The sequence below is a fragment of the Narcine bancroftii genome, chromosome 2 (assembly GCF_036971445.1).
Source record: "Narcine bancroftii isolate sNarBan1 chromosome 2, sNarBan1.hap1, whole genome shotgun sequence".
Taxonomy (NCBI): Eukaryota; Metazoa; Chordata; class Chondrichthyes; order Torpediniformes; family Narcinidae; genus Narcine; species Narcine bancroftii.
The window spans coordinates 207,368,951-207,395,554 of NC_091470.1; the positions used below are offsets into that span (position 1 = coordinate 207,368,951).

A 26,604-nucleotide genomic window follows, 5' to 3' on the forward strand; every position below is an offset into this window, starting at 1 on the left:
TGGTTGAGGTTTACAAGATTATGAGAGGCATCGATAGGGTGGACAGCCAGCACCTGTTTCCCAGGGCAGGATCAGCAAACACTAGAGGACATATGTACAAAATTAAGGGAGGGAAGTTTGGGGAAGAAATCAGGGTGCCTGAAATGACTTGCCAGGGATGGTGGTGGAGGCTGAAACAGTGGAGGCTTTTAAGAGACTCTTAGACAGATACATGGATGAAAAAAAATAAAGGGTTATGGGGTAGGGAAAGTTTAGATCTTTTATTTAAGGATATATAGGTCGGCACAACATTGAGGGCCAAAGGGCCTCGACTGTGCTGTATTGTTCTATGTTGTCTATATGCCATTGTAAGCTACGACAATGTTCTACACCAGGGGTGGCCAAATTTTTATTTTTAATTTGGACATGCAGCATAGTAACAGGCCATTTCAGCCCATGAGTACTTCCCAGGGGTGTAGATTAATTGGATGGCACAGACTCGTGTGCTGAAATGGCCTGTTACCATGCTGTATGTCAAAATTTAAAGTTAAATATTAAAAGGTTGGCCTCCAACCTTTAAGGGCATCTTCCTTTGCGCTAAGAGTTAAATTCCATTTGCCAGTTTTGGCCCATCTTCACAATTGATCTACATACTGCTGTAAACTTAAATATCCTCTTCTCTTTGGTGATGGTTTTTAACTCTTCAATCTGGAAAATGCATTTTTATCTTCACTGAATGATCTGGCCTCCATTATCTGATGGAGCAGGAAATTCCAGAGGGTTCAATTTTTATAATACATTTCTTTTAATTTTAGAGATACAGCGACCCTGGTGTGAACCCGCTGGTGGTTCATCAAGTGAGATGACCGAGCTAATCCTTTCCACTGCACAGGTGAAAGGCCTCTCACCAATGTGAACACATCAAGTTCGATGATCGATTGAACTCCCAGCTGCACTCAGGGCAAGTGAAGGGCCTCTTGGGGTGTGGATCCGCCGGTGGGTCTTCAGGTTAGAGGACTGATTGAACCTCTTGGCACACTCGGGGCAAGTGAAAGGCTTCTCCCCAGTGTGGATCCGCCGATGGGTCTTCAGGTAAGAGGAGTGGGTGAACCCCTCACTGCACTCAGGGCATGTGAAGGGCCTCTCCCCAGTGTGGATCCTCCTGTGGGACTTCAGTTTAGAGGACTTGGTGAAGCCCTTGCCACACTCTGGGCAGGTGAAGGACCATTCGCTAGTGTGAACTTGCCGATGGGTCAGCAAGTCCGATGATCGACTGAACCCCTTGCTGCATTCAGGGCAGGTGAAGGGCTTCTCCTTAGTATGGATCCGCCGGTGGGTCTTCAGGTTAGTGGACTGGGTGAATCCTTTGCCACATTCAGGGCAGGTGAAGGGCCTCTCCCCAGTGTGTATCCGCTGGTGGGACTTCAATTTAGAGGACTGGGTGAACCCTTTGCCACATTCAGGGCAGGTGAAGGGCCTCTCACCGATATGAATGCGCTGGTGGGACTTCAGGCTAGAGGACTGGGTGAAGGCCTTCCCGCACTCGGGGCAGGTGAAGGGCCTCTCCCTGGTGTGGATCCGCTGATGGGACTTTAGGCCAGAGAATTGAGTGAAGCCCTTACTGCACTCGAGACAGATGAAGGGCTTCTCCCCGGAGTGGATCCGCCGGTGGGTATTCAGACTAGAGAACTGGGTGAAGCCCTTGCCACACTCAGGACAGGTGAAGGGCCTCTCCCCGGTGTGGATCCGCCAGTGGGTCTTCAGGTTAGAGGACTTGGTGAAGCCCTTGCCACACTTGGGGCAGGTGAAGGGCCTCTTACCAGTATGAATCTGCCGATGCGTCAGCAAGTCTGGCGAACGACTGAATCCCTTGCCGCACTCAGGACAGGTGAAGGTGTGGATCTGCTGGTGTGTCTTCAGAGAAGAGAACTCATTGAACTCGTTATCACATTCATTGCAGGTGAAGGCCCTCTCACTGGAGTCGATCCGCTGGTGGGTCTTCAGGTTAGAGGACTGGGTGAAGCCCTTTCCACATTCAGGACAGGTGAAGGGCTTCTCCCCAGTGTGGATCCGCTGGTGGGATTTCAATTTAGAGGACTGGATGAACCCCTTGCCACACTCAGGGCAGGTGAAAGGCTTCTCCATGTTGTGGATCCACCGGTGGGTCTTCAGGTTAGTGGACTGGGTAAACCCCTTGCTGCATTCATGGCAGGTGAAGGGCCTCTCCCCAGTGTGGATCCGCTGGTGGGACCTCAGTCTAGAGGACTGGATGAAGCCCTTCCCGCACTCGGGGCAGGTGAAGGGCTGCTCCCAGGTGTGGACCTGCTGGTGGGCACTCATTTCGGAAGGCAGAATGGATCCCTTCACTCACAGCAACTGAGTGACCAGACTTCGGTTAGGATGTGCTTCAATGCACCAAATCACTGATGGAAAGAACATGATGTTTGCTCCATTTTCCCCCAACTACTTCTGGGTAAAGTCCAACTAAATCTGAAGCACAAATTTCAGTTGGGGATGGAAATTTTTTTCATGCATCAACAGTGATCGATCACTTTTGTCAGGCAAATATTTGCTCACTCTTTCAGCGATGTGGAAAATCAATTATTTGGCTTCACTCCTGCTTAATTCATCAAAGCCTCAGAGAATGTGCTTGTTTCCCTCGGTGACTCTCTGCGCAACTGACCAAAATTCCTTGCAGAGTCAGTGGTCCCTAACACTCTTATTTGGGGGTATGAATCTCACTGTGGCTTGTAATCTCTTCTCAGAAATAAAACACGCAAGGATCGCTTCTTCGTTGACGTGACTGGTGCTAATGTTGCCTTTGATTCCCATCCACAACTCCTCTGCTTTTATCACTCTGTAAAACAAGTGTACCCACATCATTATTCAGAGAAAGGCCACAAGGCAGGTGAAGGGTCACTTTGGTCTTTGTGTATTCCCACCTCAGTCAGAAATTTATAAGCCTTAATTGAGCCAAGAAATTCATTGAATCATAAAGGTAATGAGAGTTTTGTTAAGGATCTCAACCTGAAATGTTGGCCTTGAATGCGATCTGACCCACTAACTCCCTGCACCTTCCCAATGTTCACTCAAACTTCCAGCATCTGCAGTTTTTGTGTTCTTCTACAGAAGGTTTTATTTTCTGGAAATTAAATTCACTTCATTGTCTTTTTTTAATCCCAGTACCTTCTGAAGGTGTTTTCTCAACAATGTGGATATTGGCAAAATCTGGAAAGCCAATCAGCTCCAAATCCATCCGCATGCATTTCTCAATTCACTCAGCTGACTGACAGGGAGAGTGCTACTGGTGAGTGGAACCAATGAAGTAAAATGAGGAAGTCTGCAGATGCTGAGGTTGAGTGCTACACACAAACTTGCTGGAGAAACTCAGCAGGTTATGCTGCATCCATGAGAAATAGAGGGGAACTTATTCCTTGAAGGGCCCAGGCCTGAAACGACAGTAATAATCTTTACCTCCTATGAACATTCAGGGGTGCAGTGCTAATTTTTTAGGTACTGAAGCTCACCAAAAAGAGCGACAAGGAGGTACCAGAGTTGTTCCATGAAATGTCTGGAGCTGCACCATGAGGTGCTTAGAGTGGCGTTCTAGTGTTCCTCCAGCATTTCTGTGTTTTTATTACCAACATTTCCAGCCTTGGCCCTTGCTCATGTATAAGCAAAAGCTGGCAGGCATCAGAATAAAAAAGCTTAAGATGGGGGAAGGTGCAAACCGAGGCCAGATGTAAATTGTAGGAACAACACCTTGTATTCTGTCTCAGCCCTTTCCAATCAGACAGCATTACAACTGCTATCAGAGTTACTCTTCACCCCCCCCCCACAAGTCACACATGATCCCACCATTAGACACAAACTGTATTCCTCTCTCCTTCCCTCACCACCTTCTGTAGGGACCCCTCCTTCTGTGACTCCCTTGTCCACTCATCCCCCCCCCAACAATTGTCCCCTTTGTACCTACACTATGACTGTAGGAGATGCTCCACTTACACCCACTCCTCCTTTCTCACCACCATTCAGTCCTTCCAATTGAAGCAACATTTTACTTGTGAATCTACTGTATCCAGTGCTCCTGCTGTTGTCTCCTCTTAATCAGAGCGACTGGGAGATTGCTTTGTTGAGCACCTCAGCTTTATCTGCTGCAATAGCGTGGACCTTACAGTGGCCACCCATTTCAATTCCCTGTCCCATTCCCTTGCTGACATGTCTGTCAATGGACTCATGCACTGCCAGACTGAGACCACCCACAAATTGGAGGATCACCTCATCTTCCAACTGGGCATCCTCAAACAAGCTAGTATTAACATTGACCTTTCCAGTTTCCATTAATCCCGTCGCCTTCCCCAGCTCTGTCTCTTACTCTCCCCTTTTCTCCGTCTCCTTCCACAGAGCCAAAATCAATTATCACCTCTCCTCATCATATCCAGTTAAGACCTTTTGTTGACGGACTCTTCCCCCTGCCATTCATCAGCCTTTATTCTGACACCTTCTTCTTTGCTTATTCCTTGAAGGAATAACATTAGAGATATTGATTGTGTGTATGGTCAGAGGCTTTTTCGCAGAGCTGAAATGGTTGCTACAAGAGGACAGGGGTCTAAGGTGCTAGGGTGTAGGTACAGAGGAGATATTAAAGGTATATTTTTTATGTAGAGAGTGGTGGATGTGAGAATGGGCTGCCAACAATGGTAGTGGAGGTCTTTTAAAAGACTTTTGGAAATGTACATGGAGTTTAGAAAAATAGAGGGCTATGGGTAAGCCTAGTAATTTCTCGGGAGGGAGATGTTCAACACAACTTTGTGGGCCGAAAGGCCTTTATTGTGCCTTAAGATAATATCTATACCTCCTTTGCATGCTGCGAGACCAACTGAGTTCCTCTGGTATTTCCCCACTATTGATCTTTTACCCTGAGCTCCTCCGCCTTCTCCCCTCCCGTTCCAACCTTTTTATTCAAGGCTTTTCCTTGTACCTTGATGAAGAGCCCAGGACCAAAGCGTTGCTCGCCCTTTTACTTCCAGCACTTTTGTGCAGTGTGAAGGGAACTAATGTCCACCTCTTTACCCTTTTTCGATTGAAGCATTGGAGGAGGAGCAATCATCTTGGCAGAGAGATGAGTGCAAGAGGCAGTTTTAAAAGGGCATGGAGTAATATGTAGTGACAAATAAAAAGAGGGGTAGCTAACAAGGAGTGGCCCAGTGTTTGAGTGGGTCGAGTAGGAGTGGAGCTGAGGCTTTAGCTTGAGTGGCTTCAGCAAGCAGAGGCTGTTGAAGAGTTTGCTCCCAGAGGTAAGGCCGGAAAGTTTCCTTAATAAATTTAATTAACTTTGGAGTAGGAGGGGGCATGCCACGTGATGACATGGGGCTGGACTTGAATTCTCTATTCTTTCTGAAAAAGTTTTTAAAAAGAGTTAAGAAGCCTAAACTGACTGCAAGAAAATAGAAGCTATTGGAAGGCCTTCAGTACAATAAACAATGCTTCCTAAGAAAGAAAGACTGTTACTTTTCAAGAATTTGAACAAGAAAAAGAAGCTGATAAATAGAGGCCTATCTTGAAGAAGGATCCTGGAGCACTCCGGAAGGCAAGTGCCCATGGCAATAGTCCTGGAGCTAGGGAGACCTTGGACATCACTGTACAAGGACTTCCCTGACAATGGTCGATTGCCATGGGTGAAGAAGTGACACTGCGCATGTGCAAGGAGTCGCGCTTGGACAGAGCACAAAAAAATCCAGAGGCAATTTTTAAAAAAAGCTCAAGAAGCCTCCAGCTCCAGTGATCAAGAAAAGGATCAGGAAGAAGAAGAAATGTATACTGAACACAGAGTTTTGGCCAAAAAACAGGAGAGAATGAAGGAGTCTTATAATATCTACAACTGAAATGAAGAAGTATATGGATTCTTTCCAGCAAACTTTGTTACAGTTAACAATGGAAGTTAAAAAATGTAATGAGGGTATAATTGAAAATAAGGGTTCCACGAAATTTTCCGGAGGTTAGATCTGCTGAGTTGCAATTGGAGAAATTGAGGGTGGAAGAAAAAAAGAGAGAAATGGAGGGTGTTGGAGGCTGAAAAAATGAGGCAGACCAAGCCGAAAAGCAAAGAGGTTGAAAAAAAGATACATGAGGCAGAGGAAACTGAAAAATGGAGGGAGGACGATGAAAGACAAAGAAAATATGACAGAAAAGATTGAAAGGGACAGACAGTTTTAATTAGAGAAGTTAAAAATTGAGATGTAGGGAGGTCAGAAAATTGAGGCTGTAAGTCCTGGGGAGAGGTTTTTGGCTAGTAGAGAGGTAAATCTAGATCCTCCTTTTGATGAGGGAGATATAGATACATATTTTCAGCTTTTTGAAGAGGTTGCTGAGAGCTCAAGATGGCCAAAATAAAAGTGGCCTCTAATGCTCCAGGAAACTGCATACTCTAGCTTGATTACAGAGCAAGTGATACTGTTAAACAAGCAGTATTGAAAGCTTATGAGTTGGTTCCAGAAGCACAAAGTCAAAAATTTAAGAGTTTGGTGAAAACGTGGAATAAATCTTATATGGATTTTGCTCTGAAGAAAAATCGGTATGTTTTGACCATTGGTGCGCCTCAAAAGGAATTAAATGACATTAGTTGAAGAAATTAAAAGGTGTGTTCCAAATGAGATTAAATTACACCTGGATGAGAGAGACGTGGGGATGTGGTGACAAACGGCTAGATTAGTAGATGAATTTGCTCTAATTCACGAAAATACATTTCAGAATAGTAGGCATTTTCAGAGAGTTAATTGGAACAGATTAACAAGCCTGTTTAGACGATTAATGTGGAGCAGAATAGTAAGCCTGAAATTAAGTCTGGGAGAATATTAAAAGATGAAGGTAAGGTAGCAAAGGACAGAACTTTTGATTTTGTATGTCATTTTTGTAAGAAACCTGGTCATGTTACTGCAAATTGCCTAGTATTGAAGAAGAGACAAGAAAAGGAGGTTTTACCAGAGGCATGTATTCAAACAGTAGAATTTAAGGAGAGCAGATGTTCCAAACGTGGTAAGAATGCCATGGATGTTTTCAAAACCTTTTGTGTCAGAGGGTTTTGTTTCAGTAAAGGAGGGAGGTTCCAGTTAAAATTCTTAGAGATACTGGGGCTGCTCAGTCACTTTTGTTGGAAAGTGTTTTAACTCAGAATCAAAGGACTGATACAGGGGAGACAACTTTAATTTAAGGTGTTGTGAGAGATAATAGAATATAATAAAGCTAGTATGAATGAAATAAGGAATAATGGACTGAACAAGAGAAAGTTAAGTAAGTGGTGAGTAGGGATGAATTCCGGTAAGAGTGTGAGGAAGGGTTACGCAAGTATAATAGAATAAGGGTCTTATAGTGATAGAAAAAATTAGCAAGTTCTGATATAGAATTAGTAAGTCCTGGGGGTTGAGATGTGTGAATAAGGACAAAGGCAGATTCATGAATAAGGACAATGACATGATGGGACAGGATACCCCATGGTCTTTCAAGTTTAGAAACTGCACGTAGGCAGACAAAAATTACCAAATACCAAACCAATCCAGAAAGCAGAAGAATGTTAGGGGGGAAAGGGTACCTCTACACTGAAATGAACTGTATAAAAGTTGGGTGAGCCCCAGTATGTGTGTGCATTCCCATGGTAAGGGGAAGCACCCAACTTTGCACTGTTGTACAATAAATGTTCTTTGTTCTCAATTTTTGTCTCGAGCGAAATCTGTGAAGGTACTTCTGTTTCTCACAAATGGGGGGATCGTCCGGGATCGCACTCCCTCCACTGACAGAGTGCCCGATGGGGGTAGGTGCAGCCCGGCTCATTCAGCTGGACTCCCGGACGATGGGTGACTGGTCAGTGGACGAAGCGAGTGATATCCGAGAAGAGGCATTGAGAACAAACGACGGGAGAACGTTAAGGAAGTGCGCTAGGAATAGCTACTGGATCCCGGTAAGAGGAATTTTATTTACCTGCTAGTATGGGAGGAGTAAGTAGTAAGGGAAACAGTCCTAAAGAAGGACAGGAAGATCAGATATCTAAACATAGTCCGTTAGGATTAATGTTATCTGATTGGGGTGCGGGGAAAACCCGTGGGAAAGATAAACAGACCATGGTCAGATATTGCTGTCAGGAATGGGTTAAGAATCCGATAAAAGGGAGTTCAGTATATTGGCCAAAGTTCAGATCCGACGAGGACTGGATGTGTCAGGCATTGAACATCTGGCTCTATCAAAATCAAGGAGGTAATACAGAGAGCAGAGAATATGCAGCCTGTTGGCTCAGTGGATTGTTTGATCAAATGATTTTGAGTGAAAAGGAATGTAAGAACAAGAAGGATGAGGAAACTTCTGCCCCTGAAATACAAGGATGGGATGTGTTACATTCCCTTCCTCCACCTATGTTCCCCCTGTGCCGGCTCCTATCTCCCCCCTCTCACCTACGCTTTACCCTTCTTTACCTTCCCCTCCTCCTCCCCAGTTAGAGAAAGAAGAACAAAGTAGGGGTGGTATGATGACCCGTTCACAGAGTACAAGATTACCGCCTCAATTGACACGAGAGGGAGGAGACTTTGATTATGAGGATCATTCAGAACAGTGTGAGACTCTTCGGGAGGGAAGGGCAGAACCCTTGGCAGTCAAGGAAATTGTGGAGGGACAACAGGGAAATGTTAGGAGCTGTGTGCCAGCTCCTGGACGTTGGGAGGAGCGCCAGGAGTGGGGAAGTAGAGACCAGAGCAGAGGCAGGGGTAGAGGAGAATTCTGGGGATGACGACCATTCCCGGGACCCCGTGGAGACCCTGGTAGAAATTGCGAAACAAGAGCATTAGTTTGCTATTATTGTAAAAAGGAGGGACACTTTAAGAGGGAATGCCCAATGCAAGCCAGGGAGATGCGATCTTATGCATTGATGGAGGCAGATTATGAATAGGGGGGGTCACGGTTCTCAGTCAATACACACCGAGGGGCTGCACGGAGAACCATTGGTAAATTTAAGCATAGGACCCCACAGTGACGAGATGACTTTTCTAGTAGATTCTGGGGCAGCTAGTATTTTACAACGGCCTGAGGGTGTTAAAACAGAAGGGACAGTGATGATTTCGGGAGTGGGAGGACGAGATTTTACAGTCCCTATACTAAAGAATGTAAGGATATAAATGGGAGAAAAGATAATAACAGAGGATATTTTACTAGTTCCCCAAGCTGAAATTTGCTTGTGGGGGACGGGATTTACAGGACCATTGGCTATCGGTTCCAGACCACAGGGATCAGGTATCGGGGTTCAATTTTATGTACTAACAGAGGAGGATCGGAAACTAATAAATCCGAGTATGGGCAAAAAGAGGCAATAGAGGAGGGTTAGATGTTCCTCCCCTGCAAGTTACTTTAAAAGACCCTGACCAAGTAATTAGACGAAAACAGTATCCAATTCCTATGGCTGGCCGAAAGGGGCTGCAGCCAGTAATTGACCAATTGGTGAAAGATGGTATACTCGAACCTTGTATGTTACCTTTTAATACCCCAATTTTAAACGTGCTGGAAGGTGGCTTACTGATTCTAGAATTTTAAAGTATGAAGCGATTCTCATGGATAGGGATGATTTGACACTGATTATAAACAAAGAACAGAATCCAGCCACCTTCTTGGTTTCCCCAGATTCTGATACTGTCCTCAATGATTTAGAGCATGTATGTTTAGAAGTGATAGATTTACAGACAAAAATTAGAGATGATTTAAGTGATGAACCTTTACGGGAGGGTGAAAGATGGTTTATTGATGGATCTTCCCGCTGCATTGTCGGCATTCGGTATAGCGGGTATAGTGTAGTGGATGGGAATGAAGGAGTTGTGATTGAAGCCGGTCGTCTTCCCGGTCATTGGTCGGCACAATCCTGTGAATTATATGCCCTCTGTAGAGCTCTCCAGGGTTTAGAGGGAAAGGTGGGCACAATCTACACCGACTCAAAGTATGCTTTTGGTGTAGTGCACACCTTTGGAAAGATTTGGAAAGAGCGGGGAATGATAACTGGGAAAGGACAAAAGTTGATCCATGAAAACTTAATTGTTCAATCTTTAGATGCTCTTATGTTACCTGAGGAGATAGCTGTAGTTCATGTATGGGGCCATCAAATTATTGACAGTCCTGAAGCACAGGGGAACAGATGGGCAGATGAAGCTGCCAAACAGGCTGCACTCACAGAAAAAAATAGACATGCAGCTGTTACTCCCCACCCCACATGAGGTTAAAAAGACTCCCATCTTTTCATGGGAAGGGGAGGTTTATATGAAAGACCAGGGAATGCGTCAAACTACCTATGGGTTGTGGTGGACAGCAGAGGGACGCCAAGTACTGAACAAAGCCTTGGCTCATCAGATTATTGATCAGCTCCACCAGCAGACACATTGGGGAACACAGGCACTTGTTGATGCTTTTGTACGGTCCTTTAATTGCTCGGGAATATACACCATAGCCAAGCAAAGTACTCAGGGGTGCCCAATCTGTCAGCGAGTGAATAAGAAAGTCATGCGCCAGGTAATGCCTGGCGGTCGCGATATAGCCGTACGCCCGTTTCAACGAATACAGATTGACTTCATGGAATTACCTAAGACAGGGGCTTATAAATACCTCTCGGTGATGGTGGATCATTTTACTCAATGGGTTGAGGCTTTTCCGACCCCTAATGATCGTGCTAGCACCATTATCCGGATATTACTAGAGTCTGTTATTCCGCATTATGGCATTATTCAAACCATTGACTGAGATCGAGGTACACCTTTTACCTCTCAGGTACTCCAGGGGGTGTGTAAAATCCTGGGAATAGATTGGCAGTTACATACCCCATGGCACCCCCAGAGTTCAGGCCATGTTGAACGGATGAATCAGACCCTGAAAAATCAACTCACTCGACTTCATGAGGAAACTGGCCTCTTCTGGATTAAATGCTTACCCTTAGCTTTAATTAGGACTCGCACAGCTCCTCGTAAGGACCTTGCTGTCTCACCATATGAAATGATGTTTGGTCTTCCTTACATGGGATTCCACAATGATACCCCTACCCCTGAGGCTAATGACCAGTACATATCTAAATATTTACAGGGACTTTCTACTTCTCTGTATGACTTAAGGCAGAAGGGTTTATTAGCTCAAAACCCACCCCTAGACTATCCTATTCATTCTGTTAAACTTGGTGATTGGGTATATATAAAAGCGTGGCAAGACCATAAACTAAAACCGATATGGGACTTTGTGCACTTCTGATTACAGACACTGCAGTGCGAACAAAAGAAAAGGGGTGGACTCACATACAACGTATTAAACAAGCTAATCCACGAACTAAAGACGTTGATAATATACCCTCCATCTGGAGTGCAGTCTCACATCCCTCTGGTCTGAAAGTTACGCTACGCCGGGAAAAAGTGCTGTAATGTTATTTTTATTATTTGCTGTATTGTTTTTCTGCTGGTTCCTAATTTTTGGGAAACCACCCAATTGTACACAATGTATTAAGTCCTCCTGGAATAGGGGCAGCAGAGGTGATAATTACTTTGAGAAATGTACAACTTTACCTTTAGAATGCAGACAGGGCACAGGCATAGAGTGTATTCATAGTGGGGTACTTTATTTAGTATGGTTTAATTTAGGATCCCAACATGGACCAGGGAAACAGAACTGCCCTAGGGGAGTGGATTGGGTTTACATCCCGGCCTCTACAGATATTAAAGAGATGAGTGCTAAAAATATGGTACAAAGAAGATGGTGGGAAAATGATAGGCAGAACATTAGTCAGGGCTATACCTGGAATAGGGATAAAGGGGGTGTATATGCTAATGCTCGCAGACAAACTGCTACTCACAGGTTAGGTAACAATAAATGACCCCCCCCGACTTGGCATCTTGTAAATCATCCTTTGGGTCACGAATAAATTCGGAAGGCTAAAGGAATCACTATAAGGGGGATTCCAGTTGTAAACGGCTCAAGCTGCTCCAGAGTACCACAGCTGTTTGGCATTTAAACCGTTTAATCAGACTCCAGACAGTTTTGGAGATTATCACCAAACAGACAGCAACGGCCTTGGATTTATTGGCTGAAGAACAATGACAGATACAAGCTACAGGTTATCAAAACCGCCTGGCTCTCAATTACTTGTTGGCTGCTGAGGGCAGCGTTTGTGGAAGATCAATTGATGACAACGGTCACAATGGTCAGGCGGTTGAATTTTTTTACTGGTGACTTATAGCATTTGGACTCGTTATTTTAGCCATCATGATACTTCCCTGCCTAATGACTTGCGTGCAGTGTCAGATCACTACAACCCAAAGGATGTATGTTTCTCAAGCTCTGTCTGATGATGCTGAGTTTGCTGACTCCGCCCCACTTTATGATGTCACTTCTGGAGTGTGGTGCCTGCCTTCTTTGCCCCATAGCGAGGATAGAGCACTTTCTTTGCAGAGAGGCTTCTGGGAAAGTTGAATGCCATTACATTCTGTGGCAGTGAGGGGAACGGTCATCATTAACACATTAAAGGCAGTGCCTGAGCTTGCCAAGATTATCTTTACCATTGGACGGGACCAACTGCAAGTAAACAACAGTGCAATAGAGTCATACAGCATAGAACAGGCTCTTCGGCCCAACTCAGGCAGACTCAACACATTGACAATCTGAGCTCATCCCATGTCTGCATGATTTCAATTCTTCTCACCCCTTCCTATCCAGAAATCTTCCCAAATGTTTTTTGAATGTTGTTAGTGTGCCACCTTCTACAGTTTTCTCACACAACTCACACAGTGGTCTCTCCAGATATGGGTGGGTGGGTGACTGACTACTTTGACTCATGACAATAATTCTGATTTAGATTAGGAGGTCCCAATATTTATATTCTGTTTCTCCACTCAATGAAAGCCAGAATGCCAAACGACCCTCTTCACCATCTTGTCCACATGGTCAATGTCAAGGAACTATGCAGCTGACCCCCTTGGTCTCTGTTCTACCATTCCCCATGTAGGACCTGCTCTGGATTGACTGACCAAAGTGCAGCTCCTCATGCTTGGAAGAGTTGAATTGCAAATTTTAAAAAAACTGCAATGCTGCCAGAATATCTGATGCTCTTGGTGCAGACCTGGGGAAAATGGGGAGCAGAGACCCAGCGCTGCTCTGCAGGGTCCTACAGGGCCTTACTACTGGCAGCACTGTACATGCTTTAAACAGCCTGTTAAAGGACCCAGTGATTTATTTTAAAATCCTTTGACCATGGGGTCTGGGCCCAAGATGGCTGTGCCTGTGCTGGCGGAGGCTTTGAGGGTTGGCAAAGCAATGGACTGGTGCAGGGCACCAGAACACAGCAGCAGACCAGCCAGAGATTCTGAAGCTGAAGAACATAAAGGTAGTGGGACTGTTGGCCACGAGGTGAGGAACCCCATGCATGCTGTGGGCTGCTGGCACTGTAACAGTGGGCACCAGGTATCAGAACTGGGATGTGAGAGGGTACCGGGGGCAGGAAGAGCTCCTGAGGGGTCTCAGGTACTGAAGGGTTAGTAATTGTGTGAGACGTTTGGATCTGGAGCTCGGGTTGCTGGTGGTTTGCTCTGAACCCTGTGCAGATACAGAGGCTAAGGGAGCACTGGAGGTGAATCCACAGATAGTAGCTCTGAATGGACTCCCTTTTGCTTCTCTGTCAAAAGGGGCACCAGGAAATTTCTGCAGACTAAATGTAATTTCATGTAATATATCTGTTTTAAATTTAGATATTCAGCATGAGTCCGTGCCACCCAATTTACACCACCGGTACTTTTCAAACAGTGGGAGGAAACCAGAGCTCCCTCACAGGAAATCCCATACAGACACGGGGATAATGTACAAACTCCTTACAGACAGCGCGGGATTCGAACCCCAGTCTCAATTGCTGGCACTGTAACGGCGTTGCTCTAACCGCTACACCCACTGTGCTGCCCTCTATGAAAGAAAAAGAAAAATAGTTTTATTCTGTGAGAATAAAAGAATCTTAAATCAATTGCTGCTCCTGGTCCACCTTCCTGACTGATCTATAATCTACATTGTCATCTATATTAACAATCTGGATGGCCAACAGCACTGGACCCAGTACTGACCTCTGCAGTACATCACTGGACATCAAGAAAAACTTCCTTCCACCACGACCCTCTGCCTCTTTCCATTCAGTTTTGAATCCAATTGGCCAGTTCACTTTGGATCCCACATGATTTCACCTTCCACACTAACCAGCCTTTTGGACCTCGTTTTAAAAAAAAATATATTTTATTTAATTTTTTTAAAACCACAATACATTCAATTAATAATGAATTATATATAAACTACATATGGTATAAAACCTAATCTCCACTCCCTCCCCACCACCCCCCTCCCAACCTATAGACTCCAAAGAAAGAAGAAAAGAGGAGATTTAAACCATCACTAACACAATCAAATGCCATGGATAAGAGTAACACCACCACAACGCGTCACAGGGAATTCAACATTTTAAACCCATATAATCCAAATAAGGACTCCAAACTTACTGAAAAAAAGTTATCACGTAAATTACGTTATTTTCTCCAATGAAATACATGATCTCAATTCCATATGCCATCTTTGCAAAGCCAAATCAGTCTAATTTTTCCAAGTAATGGCTATACAATTTCTTGCTATAGCCATTGCTAGTCTTAAAAATGCAATTTCATATAGTCAACCTCAATTTCAAACTCAAGCTTTTAACTGGACCTTGTTAAAAGCCTTACTAAACTCCACATCCTGCCCTCATCAATCCTCTTTGAAAAGCTCTATCAGATTCGTGAGACATGAGCTGCCACACACGAATCCATGCTGATGACCTTCAATTGATTCCTGACTGCTGGTACATCCTGTTCCTCAGAATCCACTCCAACAATTTTCCGACCACTGACGAAACTCAAAGGCCTGTCATTCCCACACACATCCCTTCCAGTCATTTTTAAATAATAGCACAGCATTAGGGAACCCCCCCACCGCACTCCTCCAGCATTTCAGCAGAAGCCAAAGATGCCTCCAGTTTCTTCCCCGACTTCCCACCAGGTGTGAGGATGCACTTCATCAGGCACTGGGGATCTGTCCGGTCCAACATATCCCAGGGCTGCCAACACCACCTCCCTGCTACTATTTGCATGATCCAGGACACTGCCACTTATTGTCTTCAGCTCCTTGCCCTCCACGATCTCCTTCACAGTCTTCTTTCTTCTTTGGCTTGGCTTCGCGGACGAAGATTTATGGAGGGGGTTAAAGTCCACGTCAGCTGCAGGCTCGTTTGTGGCTGACAAGTCCGATGCGGGACAGGCAGACACGGTTGCAGCGGCTGCAGGGGAAAATTGGTTGGTTGGGGTTGGGTGTTGGGTTTTCACAGTAAAGCCTGATGATAAACGTTCATTCAAAATCCCACCCATCTTCCCGTGGCTCCACAGGAAGATGGAGTGAAACATGAAGTCTGCAAGTGCTGAGATTATAGTTAAAAAACACAGAAATGCTGGAGAAATTCAGCTGGTGTCACAGCATCCAAAGGAGTTAGATATACTATCAACGTTTCGCGCCTGAGCTCTTCTTCAAGGTAGAAGCAAAAAGCAGCATGCATCTTAATTAAAGATGAGTGAGAAATTGGGAAGAATGGGAGGGGAAGGAGTCCCACCCCACAGCCAAAAGGTGTTCATTGGATACGATCAGAGGAAAGGTGAGAATTGATCCTGGCTCTGTGAAAGGTTAGAGTTATGCTGTTACAGTGCCAGTGATTTGGACCAGGGTTTGTATGTTATCCCTGAGTGTGCATGGATATTCCCCAGGGGCTCCGGTTTCCTCCCACCTTTCAAAACATACCGAAAGTGTAAGTGAATTGGGTGGCATGGAGTCATTGGCCACTGTTACCGTGTTGGATGTCTAAATTTAAATTTAGTTTGGTGACCAAAACTCCAAAACACAATACTCCAAATTTGGCCTTATCCATGTATTGTAAAACTTTACCATAGCATCCCAACTCCTATACTTAATAATTTGATTTATGAAGGGTTAAGGTGCCAAAATCTCTCTTTACAACAGCGGCAGCAATCAGGATCGGGGTTTGAATCCCACGCTGTCTGTAGAGTTTGCATGTTCTCCCCATTTCTGCGTGGCTATTCCCGGGGGCTATGGCTTCCTCCCACCTTTCAAAATGTACTGGGGGCTGCGGGTGTAATTGGGTGGCATGGAGTTGTGTACCTAAATGGCTTGTTACCGCACTGAATCAAATTTTTAATATATCTATCTAATTAAAGACAAAGGGATAGGGAAGAAGTGAAGAGACAGATAGAACTAGAGGGAAGTAGATGGGGAAGAAGTGGGTGGAGAGGTTTAACGAAAGCCAGAGAAGTTGATATTAATGCCATCCGTTTGGAGGGTGCCCAGCCGAAAGATGAGGTGTTGTTCCTCCTCCAATTTGCAGGTGGTCTCAGTCAGGTAGTGCAGGAGACTATGGACAAACGTGTCTGCAAGGGAATGGGATTGGGAATTGAAATGGGTGGCCACTGGGAGATTCACACTATTGTGGCAGACAAAGTTGAGGTGCTCAACAAAACTATCTCCCAGTCTGCATCCAGACTCTCCGATCTAGAGACCACAGCGGGAGTTCAGGATGCATTAGATGACCCCTGAAGTGAAATGTTGCTTCACTTGGAGACACTGTTTGGGGGCCTGAATGATGCTGAGGGAACAAATGGAGCATCTCCTGTGGTCACAGAGATAGGGTGGGGAGGGAGGGAGCGGTCCATGCAGAAGGCGGAGAGGGGAATATGCATCTAGTGGTGGGATCACATAATAGGTAGCTGAAGTGGTGGGGTGGTAGGTGAAGACTAGAGCAGTGGTTCTCAGCCTTTTTCTTTCCATTCACATACCACTAAGTATTCTCTATGCTATCGGTGCTCTGTGTTTACTAAGGGATTATTAAGGTGGTATGTGAGTGGGAATGGAAGGTTGAGAACCACTGCTCTAGGCCCAATTGTTACTGAAACATTTTGCTTGAGAAAAATTGACATTGGCCCATTTCCTTCGGAGTTATGAAACCATGCGAGCCAATTAGGTATGATTAAAACAGTGATTTTCAAACTTTTTCTTTCCACCCACATACCACCTTAAGCAATCCTTTACTAATCACAGAACTCCTATGGCATAGGAAATACTGAAAGTGGTATGTGAGTGGAAAGAAAAAGGCTGAGAATCATTGGACTTGAGAATCAAGTGGGAGCGGAAGGAGCCAAGGCAGATGTATGGGTCATGGAGGATCTGTGGGTGAGTGCTGAGTTGATGGTGGTAGAGGGAAAACTTCATTCCATCTTATGATCAAGCATGGAAGTCCTCATCCTGGGTGCAGATGTAACAGAGATGGAGGAATTGAGAGAATGGAATGGAATTCTTACAGGGGACAGGGTGGGAAGAGGTAACTGTGGGAGTTGGTGGGTTGATAGAAGATGTCTCACGAGAGTTTGTCTCTCAAGATGGAGACAGAGAGATCGAGGAAAGGGAGAGTGTTGCTAGAGATGGTCCAAGTGAATCTGGGGTCAGGGTGGAAGCTGGCAAAAAAGTGGATGAAGTTGACAAGCTCATTATGGGTACGTGAGGCAGCTCCAAAGTAGTCATCGATGTAACAGAGGAAGAGCCTTGCTTGTGACGTCTGGTAGCATGGATTGCTCCACGTAGCCAACAAAAAAGTAGGCATAGCAGGGCCCTTGTGGGTACCCATTGCTACCCCTTTAATCTGGAAAAAGTGTGATGAGTCAAAGGAGAACTTATTGAGGGTGAGGACAAGTTCTGCCAGGCAGAGGTGGACTGGTTGGTTCTATTGTCCAGAAAGAAACAAAGGACTTTGAGGCCTTCAATATGGGGAATGGAGGTGTATAGGGGTTGGATATCCATGGTAAATATGGGGCATTTGAGTTCATGGCAATGGAAGATGTTGAAGTGATGGAGGGCGTGTGAAATGTCCCAGATGTAGGGAGAGAGGGATGTCCCAGAGAGGGATTGGGCCAGGGAGGACAAAACAGATTTAAGATAAGCAGATACCAATTTGGGTCTGCTGGGATAATTGAATTTGTGAATCTTGGGTAGGAGATAGAAACAGGCGGTGTGGGGTTGGGAAACAATAAGGTTGGAGACAGTGGCAGGGAGGTGGTGATGAGTTTAGAGATGGTAGATGATACAGTGGTTTGATGAGTTCTGGTGGGGTCCTGTTGGAGGGATAAGTAGGAGGAGGTGTCTGAGAGTTTTCATCGGGCTTCAGCCAGATAGAGGTCAGTGAGCCAGACCACAACAGCACCTTTCAGGTTTGATGGTAAGGTTCAGTTTGGAGCAGAGAGAGTGGTGGGCTAGGTGTTCTGAGGGGGTGAGATTGGAAGAGTGAAGGGAGTCGTGAAGTCAATAGGGTTGATGTCACAGCAGCAGCTGGAAATATAAAGATCCAGAGCAGGTAGAAGATCAGGAACGAGGTGTCCAGGAGGAGGAAGACAGTTTAAAGAGGGAGAAGGGGTCTGTAGTGGGGGATGGAGAATCCTGGTTGTAGAAGCAAGGAGACAGAGCTGACAGAAGAGGGAGAAAGGGGCAGGAGCACAGGCTCATAGGTAGGAGGTGACAAGAAGATACAGATGGGAGGGGAGAAGAGGAAAAAAGCTGCAGTGATGGAAAGAGGACAGATGTCAAATGGGAGAGGGAAGGGAATGGGGAGGAGGAGGGAATGAGGCAGAGGAGTGAAGAGGAGGGAGGATGGAGGGAGAGACAGAGGGGAGGGGAGAGGGAGAGGGAGAGGGAGGGGGAGATATTGAACAGAGAAATCAATGTGAATGCCATCTGGTTGGAGAGTGTGCAGATGGAATACCCTCCATGTTGTGACACATCTCCCTGGCTCTCTGGGAGACCTGCTCCTCTTCTTCCCAAGGACTCCTCTATCTCTCCCTGTCACAATACTCTCCATCTGGATCTTTTCACTTTCTCTCTCTCATACACATACACACAGCATTTCTATCCAGAACTCCTCTTCTATTACCTCTCCTTCTTTATTGGACACCTTTCCATATCATGCTGTACGCATCACCTCACCCTGACTTTCCTCTCCTGCCTTGGATCTCTGTTCCCTCTCTTTCTGAAGCAACATTCTCTTTCTCTCTTATAATAAACCCTTTACCCTCTCTTTCTATGGCAACTCTCCCTTTTCCTTTGTGACAGCATTCATTGCTTCAGAGACACCTCTCTATTTAACTCCATGGGAACCCTCTCCTTCACTCTCTGGGAATTGTTCTTTTTCTCTCTCTCTGACCACAACACAACCTCTGGGTCTGTTCCCTTTCTCTCAAAGGTGCCACTCCTTTTCACTCAGTTAAATGACACAACCTCAGAGACCTCTTTCTGGACCCTGATACCTCTTCCTTTTCTCTTGGACCCATTTTTCTCTCACTTTCTCGCACACACTCTCTCCCCCTTCCTTCTCTGACAAACACACTCTCCCTCCCACACACACATTCACCCTCCCTGTCTCACACTTTCCCTTCTGTCTCTCGCGCACTCTCCCCCCTCACGCACACTCTCCCGCCTCTCCCCCCTCACGCACACTCTCCCGCCTCTCCCCCCTCACGCACACTCTCCCGCCTCTCCCCCCTCACGCACACTCTCCCGCCTCTCCCCCCTCACGCACACTCTCCCGCCTCTCCCCCCTCACGCACACTCTCCCGCCTCTCCCCCCTCACGCACACTCTCCCGCCTCTCCCCCCCACCACACTCTCCCGCCTCTCCCCCCCACCACACTCTCCCGCCTCTCCCCCCCACCACACTCTCCCGCCTCTCCCCCCCACCACACTCTCCCGCCTCTCCCCCCCACCACACTCTCCCGCCTCTCCCCCCCACCACACTCTCCCGCCTCTCCCCCCCACCACACTCTCCCGCCTCTCCCCCCCACCACACTCTCCCGCCTCTCCCCCCCACCACACTCTCCCGCCTCTCCCCCCCACCATACTCTCCCGCCTCTCCCCCCCACCACACTCTCCCGCCTCTCCCCCCCACCACACTCTCCCGCCTCTCCCCCCCACCACTCTCCCGCCTCTCCCCCCCACCACACTCTCCCGCCTCTCCCCCCCACCACACTCTCCCGCCTCTCCCCCCCACCACACTCTCCCGCCTCTCCCCCCCACCACACTCTCCCGCCTCTCCCCCCCACCACACTCTCCCGCCTCTCCCCCCCACCACACTCTCCCGCCTCTCCCCCCCACCACACTCTCCCGCCTCTCCCCCCCACCACACTCTCCCGCCTCTCCCCCCCACCACACTCTCCCGCCTCTCCCCCCCACCACACTCTCCCGCCTCTCCCCCCCACCACACTCTCCCGCCTCTCCCCCCCACCACACTTTCCCGCCTCTCACCCCCACCACTCTCCCGCCTCTCACCCCCACCACACTCTCCCGCCTCTCACCCCCACCACACTCTCCCGCCTCTCACCCCCCACCACACTCTCCCGCCTCTCACCCCCACCACACTCTCCCGCCTCTCACCCCCACCACACTCTCCCGCCTCTCACCCCCACCACACTCTCCCGCCTCTCACCCCCACCACACTCTCCCGCCTCTCACCCCCACCACACTCTCCCGCCTCTCACCCCCACCACACTCTCCCGCCTCTCACCCCCACCACACTCTCCCGCCTCTCACCCCCACCACACTCTCCCGCCTCTCACCCCCACCACACTCTCCCGCCTCTCACCCCCACCACACTCTCCCGCCTCTCACCCCCACCACACTCTCCCGCCTCTCACCCCCACCACACTCTCCCGCCTCTCACCCCCACCACACTCTCCCGCCTCTCACCCCCACCACACTCTCCCGCCTCTCACCCCCACCACACTCTCCCGCCTCTCACCCCCACCACACTCTCCCGCCTCTCACCCCCACCACACTCTCCCGCCTCTCACCCCCACCACACTCTCCCGCCTCTCACCCCCACCACACTCTCCCGCCTCTCACCCCCACCACACTCTCCCGCCTCTCACCCCCACCACACTCTCCCGCCTCTCACCCCCACCACACTCTCCCGCCTCTCACCCCCACCACACTCTCCCGCCTCTCACCCCCACCACACTCTCCCGCCTCTCACCCCCACCACACTCTCCCGCCTCTCACCCCCACCACACTCTCCCGCCTCTCACCCCCACCACACTCTCCCGCCTCTCACCCCCACCACACTCTCCCGCCTCTCACCCCCACCACACTCTCCCGCCTCTCACCCCCACCACACTCTCCCGCCTCTCACCCCCACCACACTCTCCCCCTCACTCTCTCCCCCACCATACTTTCTCCCCCCCCCTCCCCACGCACACCATCCCTCTCTTACGCACACTCTCCCTCATGCACACTCTCTTATTCTCTCACGCACACTCTCTCCCTCTCTCAGTTAGGAAAGAGAAGAAAAAAGGCAGACAAGTCACAAGCAAAGGATGTAGAGATCACTTGATTCTAAAGAACAATGAGGATAAGGGCACTTTATCCGATTGTCCGTAGTATTAAAAACAAGGTTAGTGAACTTGAGTACCCAGGCATATGATTTAATAGCCATCACAGAAACATGGTTGCAAGATGGCCCTGAATGGGAATTAAACTTTCAAGTGTATCAGATAGTACGAAAAGATGGACAGGATGGTAAAGCTTGTGGGGTGACATTTTTAATCAAGGATGAGTTCAGGGCAACAGTGAGATATGATAAAAGATCGAAGGAACAGAATGTTGAGTCCATCTGGGTAAAGAGTAAGCATAGTAAAGGAAAAAAAATCATTGGTGGGAGTTGTCTATCGCCTACAATAGCTCAATGGCAAAGGCAATTAACTGAGAGATAATTGAGGCATGTAAGAATGGAACAGCAGTTGTCGTGAGTGACTTTAACTTCCACGTATTGTGAAAATCAAGTTGGTCGAAGGAGTCTGGAGTATAACATAATAGAATGCATTCGTGATAGCTTTCTTCAGCAGCATGTCAAGGAACCAACAAGGGAGATTGCTATTTTAGATCTAGTATTGTGCAATGAGATAGGTAAAATTAACAATTTAATAGTTAGGGATCCTCTTGGAAAAAGCAATCATAGTACGATTGAATTTCTCATACAGATGTAAAACGAGTGTATTAAGCTTGAACAGGAGAGACTACAACAGAATGAGGGAGGAATTGGTCAGTGCGGACTGGGAGCACAGGGTAGTTGGCAGAACAGTTGAGGATCAGTGGAAGACTTACAAAGAGATTTTTCACAGTGCTCAACAAAAATATATTTCTGTTAAAAATAAGGGCAGTAAGAGATGGAAAAGCCTGCTTTGGTTAACTAAGGAAATAAAGTGTAAAATTAAAACCTCATGTACAAAGTAGCCAAGAGCAGTAGAAAACTGAAGGATTGGGAAAACTTTAAAAGGCAACAAAGGATAAGTAAACAGGAAATAAGGAAAGGAAAAAAGGATTACGAAGGTAAATTAGCACAAAATATGATAGCAAAAAATTTTAGAAATATATAAAACAGAAGAAGGTGACTCGAGTCAACATAGGTCCCTTGGAAGATGAGAAAGGTTGATATTGAGTAATGAGGAAATGGCCAAGGCATTGAACAAATATTCTATTTCAGTCTTCACATGACCAGCATGCCAAAGAGTAGTGATAGGGATGCAAAGGGAAGTGAGGGCCTCGATAAAATAATTATTACAAAAGAGATAGTGATGAGCAAACTAATGGGACTGAAAGTGGACAAATCCCATGGTCCTGATGGGATGCATCCCAGGGTTCTGATGGAAATGGCAGGAGTTATAGTCGTAGCATTGGTAGTCATTTATCAAATTTCTCTGGATTCTGGGCACGTCTTGGCAGATTAGACGGCAAATGTCATGCCGCTTTTAAAGGGATGAAGTCAGAAGACAGGTAACTATCGGCCAGTTAGCTTAACATCTGTAGTCGGGAAACTGCATGAAGCTGTCATTAAGGATGAAATAGTGAGACGTTTAGAACAAAAGGGTTCCATCAGGCAGACGCAGATAGAGGGTAACAGGTTAATGTTGTATATTTGGATTTCTAGAAGGTGTTTGATAAGGTGCCACACATGAGACTTATCAATAAGATGCAGATGAATGGAGTCAGGGGAAGTATATTGGCATGGTTTGAGGATTGGTTAACTGACAGAAGACAGAGAGTCAGGATAAATGGGTGTTTTTCTGATTGGCAGACAGTGGTAAGTGGGGTGCTGCAGGAGCCAGTGCTGGGCAGTTCACCATTTATACTGATGATTTGGAAGAAGGGACAGAGTGTAGTGTAGCCAAGTTTGCAGATGATATCGAGTGGAAAAACAAATTGTACAGCAGATGTGGAGAAGCTGCAGGAGGATATAGTTGTTAGGTTAGAGGGAAAAGGTCTAGCAGATGGAGTACACTTTGGCAGGAAAAATAGAAGAGCAGATTATTACTTAAATGGTGAAAAACTACAACATGCTGTTATGCAGAAGAACTTGGGAATGCTTGTGCATGAATCTCAAAGTTGGGATGCAGGTACAACAGGATATTAAGAAAGCAAATGGAATGTTGGCCTTCATCGCTAGAGGAATTGAATTCAAGAGCAGGGAGGTCATGCTGCAACTGTACAAGGTACTAGTGAGGCCACACCTGGAGTACTGTGTGCAGTTCTGGTCTCCATACTTGAGGAAGAACATACTTGCTTATTATTGAGCTTAAAATAACGTGTAGAGTCGGTAGATGCAGTGAACCACAACAAATGCTTTACTGAACAAGATTAATGTATTTACATTATTGGAAAGGGGAGAGCTTGCAGCTTGTGTCCACAGCCCTCCGTATTCTCCCTACTAACTAACCAGGTACCCCACCACTATAAATATGGAGGCTGCAGTGCGATTGCAGCAGGAGCAGAACAGCCATAACAACAGCTGCCTACAAAACTGGCCTTTGAGGCAGTCCAGAGGAGGTTCACCAGGTTGATCCCAGAGAATGCATGAGCTGATCTATGAGGAGAGACTAAATATGCCTGGGATTATACTCACTCAAATTCAGAAGAATGAGAGATGATATTATAAAAACATAAAATTATGAAAAGGATAAATAAGATAGAGCAGTGGTTCTCAACCTTTTTCTTTCCACTCACATACCATTTTAATTATTCCCTATACCCTAGGTGCTCTATGATTAGTAAGGGATTGCTTAAGGTAGTACATGGGTGAAAAGAAAAAGTTTGAAAACTTTGAAATCGTTCCGACTTAACTTGTGTACGGTTTCATAACTCTAAAGAAAATGGGCTAATGACAATTTTTCTCAAGCAAAATATTTCAGTAACAATTGGGTCGAGAGCAGTGATTCTCAACCTTTCCTTCCCACTCACCTACCACCTTGAGCAATTCCTTATTAATCACAGAGCACTACTGATGGCAGAGGAATTACTTAAGGTGGTAGGTGAGTGGAAAGAAAAAGGTTGAGCACTACTAAGATAGAGGAAGAAAAATTGTTTTCACTGGTAGGTGACACCAGAAACAGGGGACACAGCATCAAGATTCACGGGAGAAGAATTGAGACGGAGATAAGGAAAAACCTTTTCCCAGAAAGTAGCGAATCTGTGGAATTCTCTACCTAGGGAATTTAGGCTACTTCATTAAAGATATTTAAGGTTAGTAGGATGGACTTTTTGCATTAAAAAAGGAATTAAGTGATATGGGGAAAAGGCAGCTAGGTGGAGTTGAGTCAATTATTAGATCAGCCATGATATTATGGAATGGCAGAGCAGGCACGTTGGGCCGTATCGTATGGAGGACTCCTGCTCCTGTTTCTTATGGTTCCCTCCCCCACACACATTCTCTTTCCTGCTCTCACAAACACACTCTCCCTGAAACAACATCTCCCCTCTCCCTACAAACCCCCACCCACAAATACCCTCTCTCCCTAAAACACCCTTTACCCCTATCCCCTACAAATAACATCTCCACCACAAACACCCTCGCCCCCGTCAAACACCCTCCCTCTCCCTCACACCCAGAGTCGCCGTCAGCAGTGATCTAATCGGGGGTACGGATTCCATCCCTGCCGTGGACCCTCCCTCCGTCCGCCGCACGCAACCTCACACTTGACCCTCGCCCGGACCTAGGCCGCACTCCCAACCTCGGAAGCAACTGCAAAAACAAGGACCGGATCCACGCCCCGGGCACGACTATGCAGGGCGCCCCCTTCCCGCTCCGTTCTTCCAGGGCAAGTCTCACCTCCACCCCCAGGATCCTCCGTAAGACCGGCTCGTTGCTGAGGGAACGGCGCTCAAGAGACGCTCGCGGGCCCGGTGACGTCAGCGCGCGCGCGGCTTGACTGAGGCACGCCGTCACGCGATGGGGCAGCCTCAGTTCGGGAGGTGCGGCTGAGGGAGCCGCCAATCATTGGAACGGCAGCGCCCGGCAGTTACTGCGCATGCGCCCAGGGGCTTTCTCGCGAACTGGCAGCTTCTGGTGGTACCGCCTTGGGCTGGGCCACGGTGAAGCGCTGCGTGTCCTCGCACTGGAATCGGGAGCTTGCAAGCAAGCAGCTGCTCGGTTTATTCGGCTCTGGCCACAGGTCCAAGACAGTTTCACACTGGCTGTTCATTATTGGATGCTGTTGAACTCTGGCTTTACCCTACCCTCAATTTGGTCTATGTGTCGTCTGAGTCCAGCGTGCTCGTTGAATGAAGTGATAGGAGAAGGTATTTGGTTTCACAATCAGTTTATTACATAGTACCAGAATAAAGGTTAACAGAGCTCTGGTCCAGTCGTTAGTTCATAGGTCACCTGCTCGGTGAGCTATTCCCCAAGACTGACCCTACTGTCCAGTCTCACATTGTTACATTTGATAAACTCCTTGCATAAAATTTATCTCCAGCAATTTCCTGCTCTGCACTTATCGATGGTGTAGACCTCCTATCTTAATCCCCAAGGCCAGAACATCCTGTTGTTTTGATCAGAAGTCAATTCATACCCCAGATATTTCTAATTATTTATTTGTTCTCGTCTGGCCAAAGTCTTCTGTTCTAATCAACACCTCCCATGTATCCTTATGACTTAATTATTCCTACTAAATTGGTTTATCCATTTTGTTTGTCTCTGACATTCTCAGTCATGGTACTCTTATCACTTATCCTTGCAATCCACTTGTCTTCCTGTCACTGGCCTGTTTCAGGATAAATCACTCTCCCTATGGTTCCTCCAACCTCATCCTGTCTGGTTTATCCATTTTGTTTTTGGAGGCAGCAAATCCGACACATACTATAATCAGTGAACTTTTCTACATACTGTGGCTGTTACTTAATTGCATTAATATTTCCCTTAAACAGTATAATTGAAGTAAATAGTAAATTGTTACATAGTAATGGATTAATGAATACATAATGAATAGTACATAGGCATATTTTCCATGATTACTTAACCCTTTGGTTCCAACAATAACGAGTGGAGTAGGCGGGTGAAGTAAACCAAACAAAAGACTGTACTGAACACTTCCAAACCTGGTAAACAGGGTAGGGAGAGCCCACAGTGGGGTGTCTGCTGCCTGCTCGTACTCGATGCAAGGAGCATGCCCTCGCTCGCGCATGTGCAAAGCGC

The 26,604-nt window shown here is 46.8% G+C and overlaps 1 long non-coding RNA gene and 1 pseudogene across 1 annotated transcript; both read right to left on the reverse strand.

Moving 5' to 3' along the window:
- Positions 1-760: 760 nt before the first annotated feature.
- Positions 761-26,604, reverse strand: part of LOC138755022 (zinc finger protein 721-like) — a 233,500-nt pseudogene continuing 207,656 nt past the window's right edge.
- Positions 12,042-25,330, reverse strand: LOC138755045 (uncharacterized). Its single transcript, XR_011352008.1, has 3 exons — positions 25,240-25,330; positions 13,846-13,929; positions 12,042-12,552 (listed from the first exon to the last, which is right to left on the reverse strand). It is a non-coding gene; the product is annotated as an uncharacterized lncRNA (long non-coding RNA).